This window comes from Lissotriton helveticus, chromosome 6 (genome assembly GCF_964261635.1).
Source record: "Lissotriton helveticus chromosome 6, aLisHel1.1, whole genome shotgun sequence".
Taxonomy (NCBI): Eukaryota; Metazoa; Chordata; class Amphibia; order Caudata; family Salamandridae; genus Lissotriton; species Lissotriton helveticus.
Genome location: NC_136067.1, coordinates 1,660,220,870 through 1,660,238,050, shown reverse-complemented (window position 1 = coordinate 1,660,238,050; position 17,181 = coordinate 1,660,220,870).

Genomic DNA, 17,181 nt, shown 5'->3' with positions numbered 1-17,181 from the left:
GAACAAAAATTAGTAGGCAAACATCTGGTTGCGCATTTTGTTGGTGGGAATTGACATAGACTAGAGATTACCGAGGACAATGCAAAAGTGGCTACAGCTATTCTATCACAGCTTTATTCAAAAGAATACCTTAACTAAAGAGTGGCCAACAGGGCAAGCTTAGCTACACACAGTCTAATAGTAGTAGCACAGAGAGTCATAGGGCAGAGGCAGTTTGAAGGAACTGAAAGTCAGGGATGGCATTGGATACCCAAAATTTGGAAAACCAATTGAAGACCAAAGAAGGTTTTGCTAACATTGAATTAGGAAGGAGGCTTAATAGGTTGGAACAAATAAGGTGCGTTAAAAAGTTAGGGAAATATAATTGTTAATAATATAAGCACTGTAGGACTTACTGGTGCCAGCAGCAGGATCGTCGGTAGAGGAGCGCTCCTCTTGTGGTTGTCCCGCCGACTCGGACCCCGTCTTATTGCCCCTGGGTGGTGCTGATCATGTAAGAAATAATAAAGAAAGAGAAACATTGAGTGCTGTGAAACAAGGACATCATTCAAAAAATCCTCTCAAACATTTTAGGAAGCAACAATTCCAATAAAATTAACTTCGAAGTATAAATGACTACTGGCTTGCAGGATTCACAGACTGTCTACTTATAGAACACTAATCAAATGTTCCATAAACATTCTGATTGCAGAATATACTAACGAAGCCAGTACCACCTGACCTACACCACCTATTCCAGCATCCAGACGGGCCGATTTTTCAGTAAGTCGGCATTTCCATTTTATTTTTGCCCGCAAACATGCATAGATGAGATGGAGGACACATGCATAAATTTGTGCATATACGGAATTGTTGGTTGCTTGCGTCATATGAACTGCTACTGACTGACGTGACCATGCTATTGCTGCTAAGCCTACCTACCACTCAGTAAACAAACTTCAAACCGGTTCTATGGAGGGGTGGGATGAATAAGAACTAACTAAGCATTCAGTGACAGAGGAGGCGTCATGCAGACCGTTAAAAAAAATATGAACTATTACTATACATCCACCACTATTTCACTAAAGGACAATGTAAGGACTAGACTCTAGCAATAGCATTAACTAACTTCAGTTCTCTAAAAACTCTAACATCAATAATCACCAGCCCAAGCTAGCGCAAAGTTACAAACCAGTAAGAGGTGGCGAGCAGCACGTGTGTCATACAATAACAGAAGATTTTGAGACGGAATTGATCTGCAATGTAACTAATCGCACCAGTAACTGTGTTACTTATTCATCCAAGAATTATACACAATACTTATACTACCAGATTATATATTAAATTATTAATATTACTAGCTACTCACCAAGCCCCACGACCTCGACACCTAGCAGCTCCAACAGGTCCTGATCCCTGTCCAGAATGTCTGCCCACCGGTGGGCCAGCTGCTGGTGGGTGCGCCGGATATCCGAGCGACGGTAGACTGCCCGGCGCACCTTCGCCCACCGGCGGTGACGCTCCTCTGGGAGGTAACCAGAGCCTGGCCTGCCGCCTGCTGCTAAGTTCAAGGGGAGGTGGCGCTGGAAAAAAAAACAAGGGCGCCCACCTCCGCCTCCCCGAAAAGATTCTGGGCCTTCACCCCTGAAGGTCGCATTCTGCCACAAGGCAGCCGGCTCTTGGGCGCAGGCGCCTTGCCCTTCGAGCCGGTTCTGCTGCTCCCCTTTGCCATGGTTCTGGGGTGGAGGTGGAGGTGGAAAAGAAATGTTAGAACAAAAGGAAAAAAACTAGTTAGGGGGAAGAAGTATGAGCTTAAATAAAGAAGTAAAATAAAACAGTAGAAAAGTTAAAAAAAGGTGGAAAAGTAGAAATAAAATGCAAAATACAAACTTAGGGACAGAGAGAGATAGATGATAAGTAAAAAAAGTAAGAAAAACTGTGAAAATAGGTAAAGATTGCAAAGATAAAAGGTGGATGGAAAACTAGGCCCAGAACCATAGCATAGAGTGTGAAAAACAAGATGGCCACGCCCATCGAGACCACGTGGGTAAGTTCGCGCGCGATTTCACGTGAACATGCACTTTGTCGGCGTGAATAAGTAGTTGTGTTCCCGAACAAGACGTGGACCACGCGAACACATTATACGCGACCCGGAAGAGGAAATAGGGGACGCGAGCGGGCGGGACAATTGAAAAAACAAGATGGCCACGCCCATAGCCCAGCACATGGGTAAGGTTGCACGCTACAATCCCCCGAACACACAGACAGCGCCCCGAACACGTACAACGCGCTCCAGAGCAAGAAAAACGGCTCACGAACGGGTCCAGCAAGCTACTACGCACGCTCGCGAAGCTCGCGTAGTGCAAGAACGTCTTCGCGTAGCTTCGCGTAGCTTCGCGTAGCGCGACTACGCGAACTACGCCCACCCCTATAATATAAATGCACAGTTGTGAGAATCATTTAATGAATGTGTCATTGCAATGTGATAATTCTTCTTGCTCAAATATTTAGTTTTAATATTTGTTTCAGTTCAATCTGATGACTGATTTTCCAGTTATTTTTTCTAAACAGTTAGTACGTTTTTATGGGAATTAGAACGTTATTAGAGTTGAGAGGTACCTTCGCTTCCAAGGCAGTACTAGCTGGACGCCATGCAGATCAAAGCTGTAAACACCTTTCTATTTCTGAAGGCTACAGGAAGGCAATGTGAGTCTTCTGATGGGCTTTTTAGCTTTCCCGCAGACACCCTGACTGCTAAGGCACATTATTTTGCATTAATCAATATGTATTTGAGAGAAGGTATCACCTATTGCTTTAGTTGAGAGTATTCTGTTATTTGAGGATGCTCAGGACTTACAGGCAAGCTGTCAAAGAATGTAACATGTTGAAAACTGTACAGTGTAATTCATAGAGCATGGAAGATGAGCAAGGCACACAAGTGCAAAGCACTTGCCCATTAGCAACAGTACGGGCAATAATTGTGGACCTACATCTGTCTAGAGTGCATGCTGACTATGATGTACTTGCTGGAGCTCACTTTGCTCAACCCTCAGACATGCACAATGGTTGATAATGCATGCTTTCTGACACACAGTCATTCCATGACAAAATGGTGTACATTCCCAAACCCCCAGATTGAGGGGTGATCATCAGGAGAGTCAAGTCAATTGTGATATAAATTAACAATACCTACTCCATGTGGAGCATTAACGTCAAAACAGATATAGACAAGCAAGCATTGACCCATCGTTCACTCAGCAGCTAATACAGTAGCCCCACAATAACTAAAGCAACCAGTCAAGAAAGCCAAGTTAAGCGAGGTTCCCTGAAGCTCTGCAAAAAGGGAGAGAAATGCATACCACTGAAAATGATCCATGCCAAGTTAAACTGTTTGAATGATATTAAAATACATACATTATACAATTACATAAAATATTCAGTTACATTCAAGCAAACACAATGCCTCCATGTTCACAATAATGGAGTATATCCAACTAAAAAGTAACAATGCATACTTTCCCTCTGGTCAGCAAATATGAACTCTTAAGATCATAAAACACTCCAAGCCTACGAACAACTATTTAGCCTACCTCCACTTACACACAGCAAAAACACATTTTCACCTCTCTCTGTATTACTAGCACTCCATCATCAATATGACAAGCATCAGTGGATATTTCCACATCTACTAAGACATGACCAAACTCGCTCATTAATAAAAACAAACATTTGCAATGCAATAGGACTCGCATTTACACAAGAGCTATTGCATTGCAAATGGGAATACGGGGGGCAGGGTGGCGAGAAGGCACAAATAACGGGAGTGCAGGGTGTGAGAGAAGGCATGGACAGCGGGGGGAGAAGTCACAGGAAGAAAATAGTACTCATGCAACACTCGAAGTAAAGGGGCCAGTAGCCATGGAAGGATACAAATGCCGCCATAAGGAGGGACTAAAAAGCCTAAAAACCAATCGGAAGGCAGCCTTTAGAAAGGCATAAGACAGTGGCCAATGAAAAAGATGGGTGGGGAGTGGGCGTGGCTTCTCTCCCATACTCTAATACCACAAATCAACCCCAGAGCAGTGCTTGTTCACTGGCTCAGGGCTCGACCTTAAAAATCAGCATTGATCACAACCTTATTATCAATGTTAGACCTGTCAAAATCTTTCTTTGGCTTGGGAAAGCAATCGAAAGATTTGTCTCCAACCACATACTGTCTTTTGTCAATAAGAAACACATTCTGGCAGAAAGATTTAAAAAACTGGCTTCTGTACTAGTTATAGCTTTAAATAGTCACTCTAAAAATGGTGAATGCCTTCCTTTGTATCCTTGATGCTGTAGACTTGTGTGTTCGTGACCACACTTCGCAAAATTGATCATCACAGACTAATCTCAACCCAAGAGCACTGTGTGGGTGTCTCAGGCCAAGTATCGGGATAGCTTGCCTCCTCTGTCAATCATTTATCAGCTGGTAAAGATTGGAAGGCTCATATATGAAAAGGTTTTGATGTCTTGTGATGTTTCTTAATAAATGCACTCACAGTTTCAAACTTGTATTTTGAGGTATTTGAGTTCCAGATTTTAGGTGGAGGTTGTCTCTATCCATATGTTTACTGACAACATGCAACTACTTAAAAACTTCCTGAATGAATGACATATTAATGGTTCACTCCTTCTTGATAAACCTTCAGACAGGGATGCTGAACAATATATTGATGCTTAATCTGCTATGGATTTTCTACTAATCATTGCTCCTAACCCAAAAACAAATTTGACTTTGCCCTTATTCGTGAATTGGAGGTTAAAATGTATGTTTGCTGCTATCACCTTAATTTATTTATAGGAATAATATATTTACTCGCTCTCATCTACTCAAGAATTGCAGTCTAGACCCTAAGCAATTCCTGAGTTGACTCTGTAAATGCCATATTAGCACATACACCACAGGCATCACTTGCCCTCCTGAAAGCAGATCATCACTTTACTCCTAGACTGTAATAATTCACAAATTCGAGCACATAGCACCAGTCTAAGGCACCTCCAATGGTTAACCATTGAATCCAAAATTAATGTCAAGATTTGTTGCCTACCATACACAGCCATGCATTTAAAAATTCACCATTTCTTTGAGTTTTGTTAAATTCTGTTGTGTTTTTCAAAGAAAGTGGAATTGTTCGTTCTCGAAAGCAAAACCAGAACTACTGTTCAAGCCCTTGTTCTCTCGCATCTAGATAGTGGCTATGCCCAACTCCATCCAGACACGGCAGTGGTGCCCACTTAATGGGGCCATGCACATCACAGAATCCTGATGGAACTGCATTGGTTACCCCTGCAGGCATGCATGATCTTCAAGAGCAGAAGCCTCACAACCAGAACCCCTGTATACATGACCAGTGCTTAATTTGTAAAATAATGAGTGCTAGTGTCCAAACCGTTGCAAAAGGTGGTGGTGATGGACGGAGCATCTGAATCAATCAAACACTTACACCCAGTCAACAGATCTGGGTTTAATCCATCACCGTTCTTTAGCCCACTCTGCCACCCCAGTTCAGACATGGCCATATGCAAATCAGTCTGACCCTGTGCCTCATGGGAACAGTCTAGCTCGAACTGCCAAGCCATGCCTTCCCTAGCCCGGAAACAAGCTTCCTAGGACCGGTTTCTGACATTTCAGCCGTCTTCAGCCAGGCTTGCTTGAATCCAGTGGCAAAGTGACAAGGGACTCACGTCTGAGCATACCCTGCCAACTTATGGCGAACAAAGCGGTACAAAAGGGGGTGGTGATGGACGGAGTATCTGAACCAATCAAACACTCACACCCAGTCAACAGATCCGGGTTTAATCGTTTAAGAGTCGAACCATAAACCAGCAGATTTTCAGTCAGTAGAAGTCCTCTGCCAGAGTAACTTTCGATCGCCCCAGTTACTCTGGCAGCTTGAAGTACACCGGACACGGCTCCAAACCTCGTACATGGACAGCGCGACTCACAGGTTTTTTTGCTTTCCTCATTGAGTTTTCCCTCACCCGGGATATTCTCTACTTCAGACCAGATCTGACCATTGACGCACTCCGCAGAATTATTTTAAGACACTACCGTTTAATCTACCGTATTTTGCCCTGAAGAAGCCCGTTGTCTGGGCGAAACGCGTTGGCTGGTTTTGCTCCTGTGCATACTTCAGATACATCATAATAAAAGAAAGATATCGACACAAGAAGAATTTTGTCAATTTTAATATGTACATGTGATTTGTCTGTTTTATGTTGCCTCTCATCCACAAAGTGCAGTATTTACAAACAGGGGATGTACATCCACTGCCTTGGTTTCTTGGTTAAGAAATGGGTTTGGCTTGAATTCATTTAGTAGATAATATTTTGTCTGCATCACATGTAGGACCATTGTGCAAGGTGATGCCTCTTCACTGCAGGTAGTGATGATGCTAGCCCAATAAGTGTGAAGCTCTACTCCCAGCTCTCATCAATCTCCCAGGATGAGACACTCAAAGTAAAAGAAAGTACCCAGGGTTTCCCTGAAAGTGTATCTTTCACTAGTAATTGTCTCTGCTGACTCACCTTTATTCCCACACCATTATCTAATGCCGGTTCCCAGAAAGGACTAATTAGCAATTCCTTGCTATAACGATCACAGATAATTTCAAAAAGCATTTCTGCCTCCACCCCTCCATACCTCTATGTCTAGAGTTGCACCCTCCTTCTCAGGAATGCAGGCATTACATTTGTACTGGTGTGTGCTGTTTCAGAACCTCCATCTTGTGCAATGTCAGCCTAGGGGAATATGGAGTCCTGCAGCCCCACACATACAAGTACACCCAGTCTATAGTAACACAGGGATGGCAGCGCAGTGTCTGGTCAGAAGACATGAGTGTGAGTGGAACTTTACTTCAGTAGGCCTGTAGGCACCATGTTTTTATCTTGAGTTACTGACCACTAAAAACATGGTACGCTGCCACCATCTCTCATTGTAATTGGCCAGGGACACAGGCAGTAGATTCATGCCCAAACAAGTTTACATTTTTGTGTCCTAACTATTTGGTGTCTCAGCCTCTGTCCTGGGTCACATGACTGTGAATAGTTTGGCAGTTATCATTTGTGTATACCTAACAGACAATGAGACAAAGGGGCACTATGTGTTGCCAGATTGGGACATTCTGCCAGGACGATGGGGGCAATGCGGTTCCCTGCCCTACTAACATTTCAACGGGCTGTCTCAGCACACTCACAAAGGAGTTTGACACTAGTCTTTGGTCACCCCAGACTATTTGGAACCTTAGCAGGGGAAAGTAGAACTTTCCAGAACCAGATATGGAGGCAGCCAGAATGTCACCCCCACTTCAGAGGCTGGCACCAGGTAAAAATATTGGCCCTTCTGAACCACTTCTTCAGTACCCTCCTGGACCCAATGAAGATCCAGAAGAAGGACTGCCCGCTGCCTTGCTGCCAGATGACTACCTTGCTGCCCACTGACTGAAAGAGGACTGGATATGCTTCTAGAAAACAGGAACACCAGAGTGACTCCAAGGGCTAGTTGACTGGCCTCTCCCGTAAGAAACAGAGATATAACAAACACCAGAGTCCTAACCCCCCAAATGGTGCCTACCCAGGTCCTGGAACCTCAGAAGTGGTGTTAGAGGTGCTGCTACTGTCTAAATTGAAAACTTGAGACTTAGAAGAATATCCTGCAAAGAACTGATAGAGGAATGGGACTAACATGGCAGCCAATCTGCCTAAGGTGCATTGTAGGTCAGCCTCACTTCGTCGTAGCTCCAGCTATGCTCTTCTCTTCGGCAGCAAATCCTGTTCAGTTGGACTTCAGAGTGATGATATCTGGCCTCCTGGAGCTTTCTTAGGCTACCGCTTGAAGCTTCATCCCACTGGTGGCTTCCGATTTCCAAACAGTTGTCTAAGTCCAAAGATTAAAATCTTCACCAAGCTTGACAGGCCATGCTCCCTATCGATGATGACATGCTCCTCAGCCTAATAAGCCACCTTTTCCCAATCCGAAGTTTTTCCCACTTTTGTCGACGGAATCACCAAGACTTTGTCCAGCAGCTCTCAATTACAAAAATGCCTCTTCGGACAAAGCCTGCTGCTTTTCCCACTCCACTCAACTCTACCTTCTCCTGGCCTCAAAATGTTTCTAAGTATGAAGGTAGGCAGAGACTGGGTCCTCTGTCTTGTGTATCTGACCCACAATCCATTGCAGGTCACCCTTAACTTTTGACTTTGCGCCAGTCTTGCACGACCAGATACCCATGGCTGGTATTTTGCTCTTGTTTGCACCTAATTACACGAAACATTAAATACTCACATTCTACTGATTCAATGTAATTAATTTTAGTGTCATTTAATTTATTTGAATTTTCTCTAGTTTTCTGAATTGGTTCTACTTCGTGTGCTATATAAATAATTAACACATTGCCCCTAAGATAAGCCTTACTGCTTTTTTGCCAAGTTACCAAAGGGTCAAACACAAGTTAATTTAGTGACTTTTGTATGGTTCACCGTGACAAGGATTGTTGTTATTTCTTGAGAAGGGGCTTCACCACCTCAACCAAATACCAAATACCAAATTTCTTACATTGGTTCTCAGTAGTGGAATCTAGTACTTGCATTTGTGCCGTGCTACTCAATGGTTCTGTGTAGCACTAAAATTCCCAAAATAATATGACATCAAATTTGATTTAAATTCCCTTTAGTTGTTTTGATTTGGCCATTTTTACCTGTTTCTAAACTTTTGTCTGGCCTCACATCCTTTGTGCACTAATGGTGCTGCAAAAGAGAAGAGAACATCTCCAGAGGGAAAATGATGGTCTTAGAGCAGAAAAGGCTAACCCTGGAGTAGCAGCTAACAGAGGAGAAGAAAAATGACAGCCTTAAAGGAAAGAAAGGAAAGAAAGAACTTGATGGCTTAAGGTGCTAGACCTTAAAGACAAGTAATACACAGGCTCCAGCAGCAATAGTAGCAGTGATACTCCACTGTGCAGTGGAGACAGAAGGCCCCACATCTCCAATAGCATGCTGCCTAACTTGCTTGTGGGGATGATATTGACAAGTGGTTTGAGGCCTATGATGTTTCCTCAGAGATGCAAAATATTCCTGAAGAGGACAGGGGAGCCAGTCTCTGGATGCACCTTCCCATTGAACTGAGGCATGCACTGTTGGTGCTATGGAAGGGAGGCAGGATGAGGTATCCCTGCATGAAAGACACCCTTGTCAGGAAGTTTGGACTCACTCCTAAAAGGTGAAGGCAAATGTTTAGGGACAGTCAGAAGTTGCCCCAACTGTCATGGTTGGATTTTGTGGATTACGTTTGCAAGGCACCGGGTGGTTAGGTGAAGGGCAGCAGTGTAAGTGATCATAAGGGGGGAACAAGAGGCCAGATGTAAATTTGGGGGCGCAAAGGCGGCAGTCCGGAAACTGGGACTTTGATATGGCAGGCTATCCCAGGCTCAACTCAGAATCGACGTGAATGGCAAGGTAAAAGTCTGTGACAACCCAGAAGAAGTCCAAAGCTTCTGCAAGCACTATGCAGGAACCAAGAGTACGGGCGGCGGGTATTCCCCGGGTGGATCCTCCCCGGAAGCACTATCTGGGACAAGGGCAGACTTATTTACAGCTAGCTAGAATCCTAACCTGTGACGTTGTCCAGACCTAGAGACTCGCCTCATTGCCAGTTGACCCTGGACGGTAATGGTTTAGGAATGGTTACTGGGACACAATATACATGCTTATTTCTGTAACATCCTTCTTGTTGGGTAGGGGGAAAGAGTTAATCTACAGCTGAGGAGCTCGGGGTCCCAAGTGGCATTACCACCCCCCCTGTGAAGACACAATGACACTGATTTGGGGGAAATTGTCTTTTTGGCCAACTATACACTGACAGTCAGGGGGAGTGATATAGGGACATCACCTGGTGGACAGCCACCACGTGAGGGTGGGGGAGGGAGGCGGGGGGTAGAATTGTTAGACTTTATACCCACTGCAGGTTCACAATTACATTTGCTAGCTTATACTAGAGATTCACAGAGGCAGACACAGCACACACTCATGAAACTCCTGTTATGGCCCATAGGATAGATATGCGGCATAGCGTCAATATGACCCTACTGACATGGAACATACACGGACTGAACAACCCCAAGAAATGCAGACTAGTGCTTCAATATCTACATCAAAAGTCCGCCGAAATCGCATACCTTCAGGAAACACATCTTTCATCCACTCCCCCATCAAAATTTGCATCCTCATGGGGCTCCCACCGTTTCATCTCTAATTATAGTTCCTATGACCGGGGGATTGCCACCCTGATAGGCTGTAATACCCGTTCACACACAGACATAATATCTGACCCGGATGTATGACATTACAACGCATGCTTTTACCACGCATGCCTTTACAACGCGGTATTTACAACGCATGCCTTTACAACGCATAGCGCTTTGGGGTGCTGGATAGTGAATAGTTTAATTTACTATTCCAACTCCAGTCCCCGTGGATAGTAGTGAAGGTGTTGGATAGTAAGTTAAATCTATTCCCTATCCTAGAGCGCCCCCCAGCGCAATGCGTTGTAATGGTTTGCGTTGTAAAAGTTGCGTCGTAAAGGCACTGCGTGGTAAAAGTTGCGTTGTAAAGGATGTTTCCCATCTGACCCAAATAGGCGATATTTGATAGTAACTGGAATAATAGCAGCACCCAAGACTGGTTTAATTAACGTGTATGCCCTAAATACAGACAATAGCCTTTTTTTTTTAAATGACTACAGGCACCTAACGGTTGATCACATAGTATTGTGGGGTGACCTGAATGTTTTGCTAGATCCCCAATTGAATAGCACGGCAAAGACTCCTGCGACTAAACCCCGGGCTCACAGAGTCCTTAGCGGCCTATGCCGGGAACCCGACTTAGTTGATACATCACGCTATTTCAACCCTACTGACACAGAATACACCCACCATGCTCAGCAGCATGACACGTGGATTAGGCTGGATTATTGGCTGCTCACGGGACAGACAACACTATGGGCCCATGATGTGAGACACTTACCCCACACATTATCGGATAACTCCCCTGTGTACCTAGCACTACATCTCCAGATTGAGTGTGGATTTGAGAGGCAGTGGAGGTTCCCCTCCATGGCGTTGAAAGATCAAGTCTTCAAGGAGGAGGTACGAGCTGCAATAGTGGACTATTTCACCAACAATACGGAGTCTGTCACAACACAGGTGGTTCTTTGGAAGTCTTTCAAGGCATGCATGCGGGGGGTGTGCATCTCTACACATACGGCAGTACTGAGGGATTCATGGAGACAATTGATTAACCTTGAAGATGAACTTCAGACACTTGACAAAGGCAATATGACAGGGAACAACCTTGATAGTGCAGAGTACTTGCACCACAGGGCGACCTTACTGTCCGAATACATCGAAGATGCTGCTAGAGAAGCACTTTACATAGGGAAATACGCCACAGCTCGTAGGGATGGGGAGGAAGAGCGGCCCGGCCACACCCTTGTGGGGCTGCTTAAGCCTCGGAACACCCAGAACTACATCACCAAGCTACATGACGAGAACTGGCACATTAAAGTGGGGAACACCGATATAGGGCTTACTCTCTTGGCATATTACATGGACTTGTATACCACGAAGTCAGCAGCAGGTGGATTAGATATTAAGGCCTACCTGGATGAGATCGCCATAGTCTGGCTTCCGGACGCGCACCGAGAATTCTTAAGCTTGCCATATTTAGTGGAGGAAACAGAACAAGCCATTGACGCCATGGATGGCTCTAAAGCTCCTGGACTAGACGAGTTACCCAGGATATTTTATAAAACCTACAAACACCTTTTAGCTCCACGCCTTCTAGAAGTTTATGCTGAAGCATTGGAATTGGGCACCTTTCCTCCATCATTCAGGGAAGCGGTGTTGGTACTACTTCCCAAACGAGGCAAAGACCCCAAACAATGCGGTTCGTATCTCCCCCTTTCACTCTTAGACTATGACTATAAAATACTAGCCAATACTAGCCAAAATGATGGCAACTAGGTTATCGCTCCTTATGGAGCAAATTATAGCACCTGCGCAATCCAGTTTTGTGTGACACAGGTCCAAGGCCCTTAACCTCCGGACATTCTTCTCAGTGGTCGAAAGAGTGGACCCCACCTTACCCGCAGTCGCTGGCTTTGTAGATGCTGAAAAGGCATTTGACTCCGTGGAGTGGCCCTTTCTCACTGCTGTGCTCACCAAGATGAGCAAATCGAACCCTTTATCGACCTAGTGAGGTTACTCTATACATCTGCATGTATCCGCTATAATGGCGTGGTCACGGCCCCTTTCCAAGTCACCAGAGGCACCCGTCAGGGATGCCCATCATCCCCTTTGCTTTTCATAATATCTATGGATCCTCTCATACGCTACTTCCAGAAGAATCACCTGCATAGGGGGCTTCAATTCAAACACGGGCCAGTACTTGTCACACTTTATGCAGATGATATTGCCTTGTACGTCAGGAGACCGGCATAGAATCTGCAACCATTACTGAGGGAGATAGATCGCTTTGGTGAACTGTCTGGTCTAAAAAAAATAATTGGACTAAGTCGGAACAGTTTCCACTAACTGAAGTTTAGAACAGGGACTGCGGTGACTATTGGGTACACTGGTACGAAGCAGACACCAAATACTTGAGCATACACCTACACAGGGACCAAGAACAGGTGTTACGCTTAAATTACAGGCCTGCTTTGAGCCGTTTACAGACCCAAGTGGAGCAGTGGATTAAGTTACTTCTGTCAATGGCGGGACTTACTCATGAGAACAGGCGGCCCTTGACACTCCAATGGTCCTGGAGGATGCTGACCTTGAGGGCAATGCCCTGGAATCTACAGGGGAGGGCATTGCTGCTGTAGGTGACTTGCCTGAGTTAGCTGGTTGGCCAGCCGAGGTAGGACCCACCAGGGAGGAATCCTGCAAAGATCAGAAGGAGTGCACTAACTTTGAGAGAGTCAGGTGACAGGGCAAGACCCAGGCAGCTGCCAAAACCACTGAAGATCACCTGATATATTGGGAGAATGACTTTTTGTATAGTGAGCCTAAAGTTCCTGAGCATGGAACAACCCATGTGTTGGTGGGCCCCAGTGGTACAGAACCTTTCTACTGGGTCTGGCTCATGGCATACCCCAGGCAAGACATATATAACTTGTCACTTTTCAGACACTTTTATCAGCCCCAGACAAAGGTGACCACAGATGCATTCTACAGGTTGTATTTTACCTGCCAGGTAAGTGGAAAGTCAGGGAGAAAGTTAAATACTGGCTAACTTACCTGTTGGTGGCACCCTGTTTGAAAGGTTGGGCATTAACACTGTTAGACTCCTGGACCCCAAGACTGCCCGAGGCAAAAGGTTAATCCTGGTATTGTTTAACCATGCCACTAGATAACAAGATACTATAGCCCTGAGGACTGTGTGACTGCACCTGTGATGGCTAGGGCCTGGATGGGGATTTTAGTTGGATGGGATTCCCCAAAAAAGTAGTGTCAGACAGGGAAACAAACTTTATGTCAGCCTACATGAAGGCATTGTGGGATGAGTGTGGAGTGACTTATAAGTTCTCCACATTTAATCACACTCAGACCATGATTATGGGCCTCTCTGAGCCTTTCAGGTAAAAATGGGACATACTCTTGCCATGCCTTCTATTTGCCTAAAGAGAAGTACCACAGAAAGTAGTTGGGTTCAATCCTTTTGAACTCCTGTATGCTCACCCTTTTGGTGTCAAAGAGATATGGGTGCAACCTTCCAAGTATCCGAGCTGATGAGCTCATAGATAGGTTGAGCGCTACCAACTTCCTAAGTACCTTTGATTTAACATCAGGGTACTGGCTGACTGCCCTAACTGAGGGAGTTAAGGGGAGGTCTGCATTCTCCACCTCAGAGGGTCACTACCAATTCAAAGTGATGCCCTTTGGATTAAAGAATGTGCTGCCGTCTTCAGATGTTGGTCAACAGGGTCCCGGCTGGAATAGAGGCTTTCAACCCGAGCAACCTGGCTGACATTGCAGTTTATAGTTCCAGCTGTGAGGATCACCTCTAGGAAGCACTTCAGGCCTTGCAGTAGGCTGGTCTAACTAGCAAGGCTAGCAAGTACCAGATAGGGCAGGGATCTGTTGTGTATCTGGGACGGCTAGTGAATGGGGACAAAGTGCAGCCCCACCAAGCCAAGATTGAGACTGTTCTAGCTTTGGACCCCCCAACACTCAGACTGAAGTGAGGGCCTTCCTGGGACGAAGTTTGTTAAGGGCTATGAAACCATTGTTGCCCCTGACTGAGCTGACTTCAAAGGAGCAGCTGAAGAAGGTGCTCTGGACAGAGGCCTGCCAGAAAGCCTTTGCCACCCTGAAAGAGGCCAGGTGTATATCACTAGTACTCAAGGCCCCTTACTTCACCAAAGAATATATTGTCCAGACACACACATCAGAACACGGCATATGGGCTGAGCTCTCACAGCTGAAGGAAGAGGCCCTAGACCTACCTCAATCCTTCAATAGTAGGATGTTACTTCCTAGGGATCAGAGATGGAGAGCTATTTAGAGGAAGCCTTTACCGTGGTCTGGGAACTGAAGAATCTGAGTTTGGGACTTGCTTCTGAGTTCAGACAGACTACAGGCCTTAGAGATGGTTAATGAAGATGAGGGTTGAGAATCCCAAACTGGTCTATCTCCCTACAGGGAATGAACTTCATGGTGGAACATCATCACAAGGCTGACCACTCCGATGCTGATGGTCTCTCAGGTTCTTCTACCTTAGTGGTGAGAAATCCCATTAGGGTGAGCAGTTCTTACTTTCACCCCTACTGTTTGCTGAATTCAGTTTTTGTTGGCACTAGGACTCTGAGCATTTTACCACTGCTAACTTGTGCTAAAGTGTTTGTGCTCTCTGTTAAACATGTTAAAATTAGCCTACACCTGATTGCCACATTTACTTTACTTGTTAGTCCCTGGTAAAATGGTGCTGCAAGTATCTAGCTTGTAAATTAAATGCTACAGGAGGGCCTGCAGCACTTATTGTGCTATCCACTAAAGCAGACCTTTAAAACATGCCATTGCAGCCTGTGTGTAGCTTTAAACACTCAATTCGAACTGACAAAATAAACCTTTTGCAAAAAGAACACATGGGAGCAGGGTCAAGATTGATTTGCACATTGCTGGGTGGCATGGTGAGCAAAAGCACAATGGATCTCTTGACTGGGGGTGAGTGTTTGATACGTTTCAGACCTCCATCCATCATTTTGTTGTGTTTGCTCAAATAAACCTTTTGGCAGGCCTAACCCTTCCTTTTTAAAAGATATAAGTGACCACTAAGGTAAGTCTAAACAAGTCAAAGGACAGGGTGCATTGTATTGAAAAATAAGGGCCTGTTTTTAAGTTTTACATGACATGGTAGTGAAAAACTTAGATTAGTTATTCACTACTGAAAGGCCTATCTCTCCCTTCGGATAATGGGTTACCTTATTACATTCAATATGTGCTAACATTTGATTGAGACCTTACAGGGACATAACATTTGGACTCAAATGAATTGCAAATGATAATCCTCTTTAATGATAAAGTTAGATTTTAAAGTCAGAATTCTGAAAATGCCACTTTTAGAAAGTTGCCATTTTCTTGTCCTAACCATTTGGTCTCAGCAGCATGTGTCCTCGGTCAAATGACTGTGAATAGCTGCACAGTGGGCCTTTGTGTATTCCTCTCAGACAGTGAGACAAAGGGGGACTAGATGTTGGCTGGATGGGTCATCCTACCAGGATGGTGGGGGCAGAGCTGCCCATTTACATTTCAAAGGGATGCCTCCAGCACACTCACAAAGGAACTTGACACTAGTATTTTGTCATCCCAGACTACTTGGAGCCTTGGCAGGGGAAGGGGGGAACTTTCCAGAACCAGATTTAGATGTAGCCAGGATATCACCCCCACTTCAAAAGCTGGTGCCAAATATAAATAATGGACCTTCTGAACCACCTCTTCAGTGAACACCTGGACCTGTTAGAGATTCAGAAGAAGGACTACCTACTGTCCTACTGCCAGAAAGACAGCCTTGCTGTCCTGCTGACTGAAAGAGGACTGGTCCTGCTCCTTGAACCCAGGACCAGCGGAGTGTCTCCAAGTGCTAGTTGGCTTGCCTCATGAGTGAGTTACAGGGACATATTAAGCTACAGAGACCCTGTAACCTGCACCTGTGTTCTGCCTGAAGTGTGTCCTAACCACTCAAATGGTACCGCTCATGTACTGTGCCCTTTGAAATGGTGTTAGAAATGCACCTCCTTAACTTAACTAAAATTCATGAGTATGAGGGTTTTCAGTTGCCAAACGCCGCGCGCACATTACAGGAATTTGGTGTGAGGAGATAGCGCGGAAATATTTAACATATAGGAGGTATATGCATCAATATGGGGAAGCTATAGGTAGGGCCTTGGCCTTAAAATTAAAAATGAAGGAATCTACTCGCAAAATTGTTAAACTGCAAGATAAAAATGGGACTATATTTGAAGACCCACAGAAAATACTGGAAATTCTGTATCAATTCTATACTGAATTATATACTAAGCAATCTAATTTAGATCTCGATATTTTTCTGCATGAAGCTACTTTTAAAAAACTAACTGATATGGAAAAAACGGTGTTAGATCAACCCTTCTCAATGGAAGAACTGGAGAAGGCAGTTAAAAGTACCTCTAATGGGAAGGCAGCTGGCCCCGATTTTATTCCAGCTGAGGTGTATAAATGTTTTTTTGAACCTCTAAAAATGCTTATGTTGGAGACCTTTAGAAGGGCACCACTGGGGAAAGCTCCACAGTCATGGGATCATGCCTCAATTGTAGTCTTTTCTAAAAAAGGGAAACCCCCAGAACAACCTGCTTCATATCGACCTATGTCCTTAAACTGCGATAGTAAGATTTACTCGAAGATGTTAGCAAATCGCATATCTAAGATTATAACACCGCTAGTTTCATTGACCCAGCATGGGTTTATCGCAAATAGAGGAACTGTAGCCCACATTAACAAGGTGATCACTTTAATGATATAGCAGAAACTGAGAAAAGAGATCTTGCACTGATATTACTTGACGCTGAGAAAGCGTTTGATCACGTAGAATGGGCTTACATGTGGGAAGTCATGGAGAGAATGGGATTTG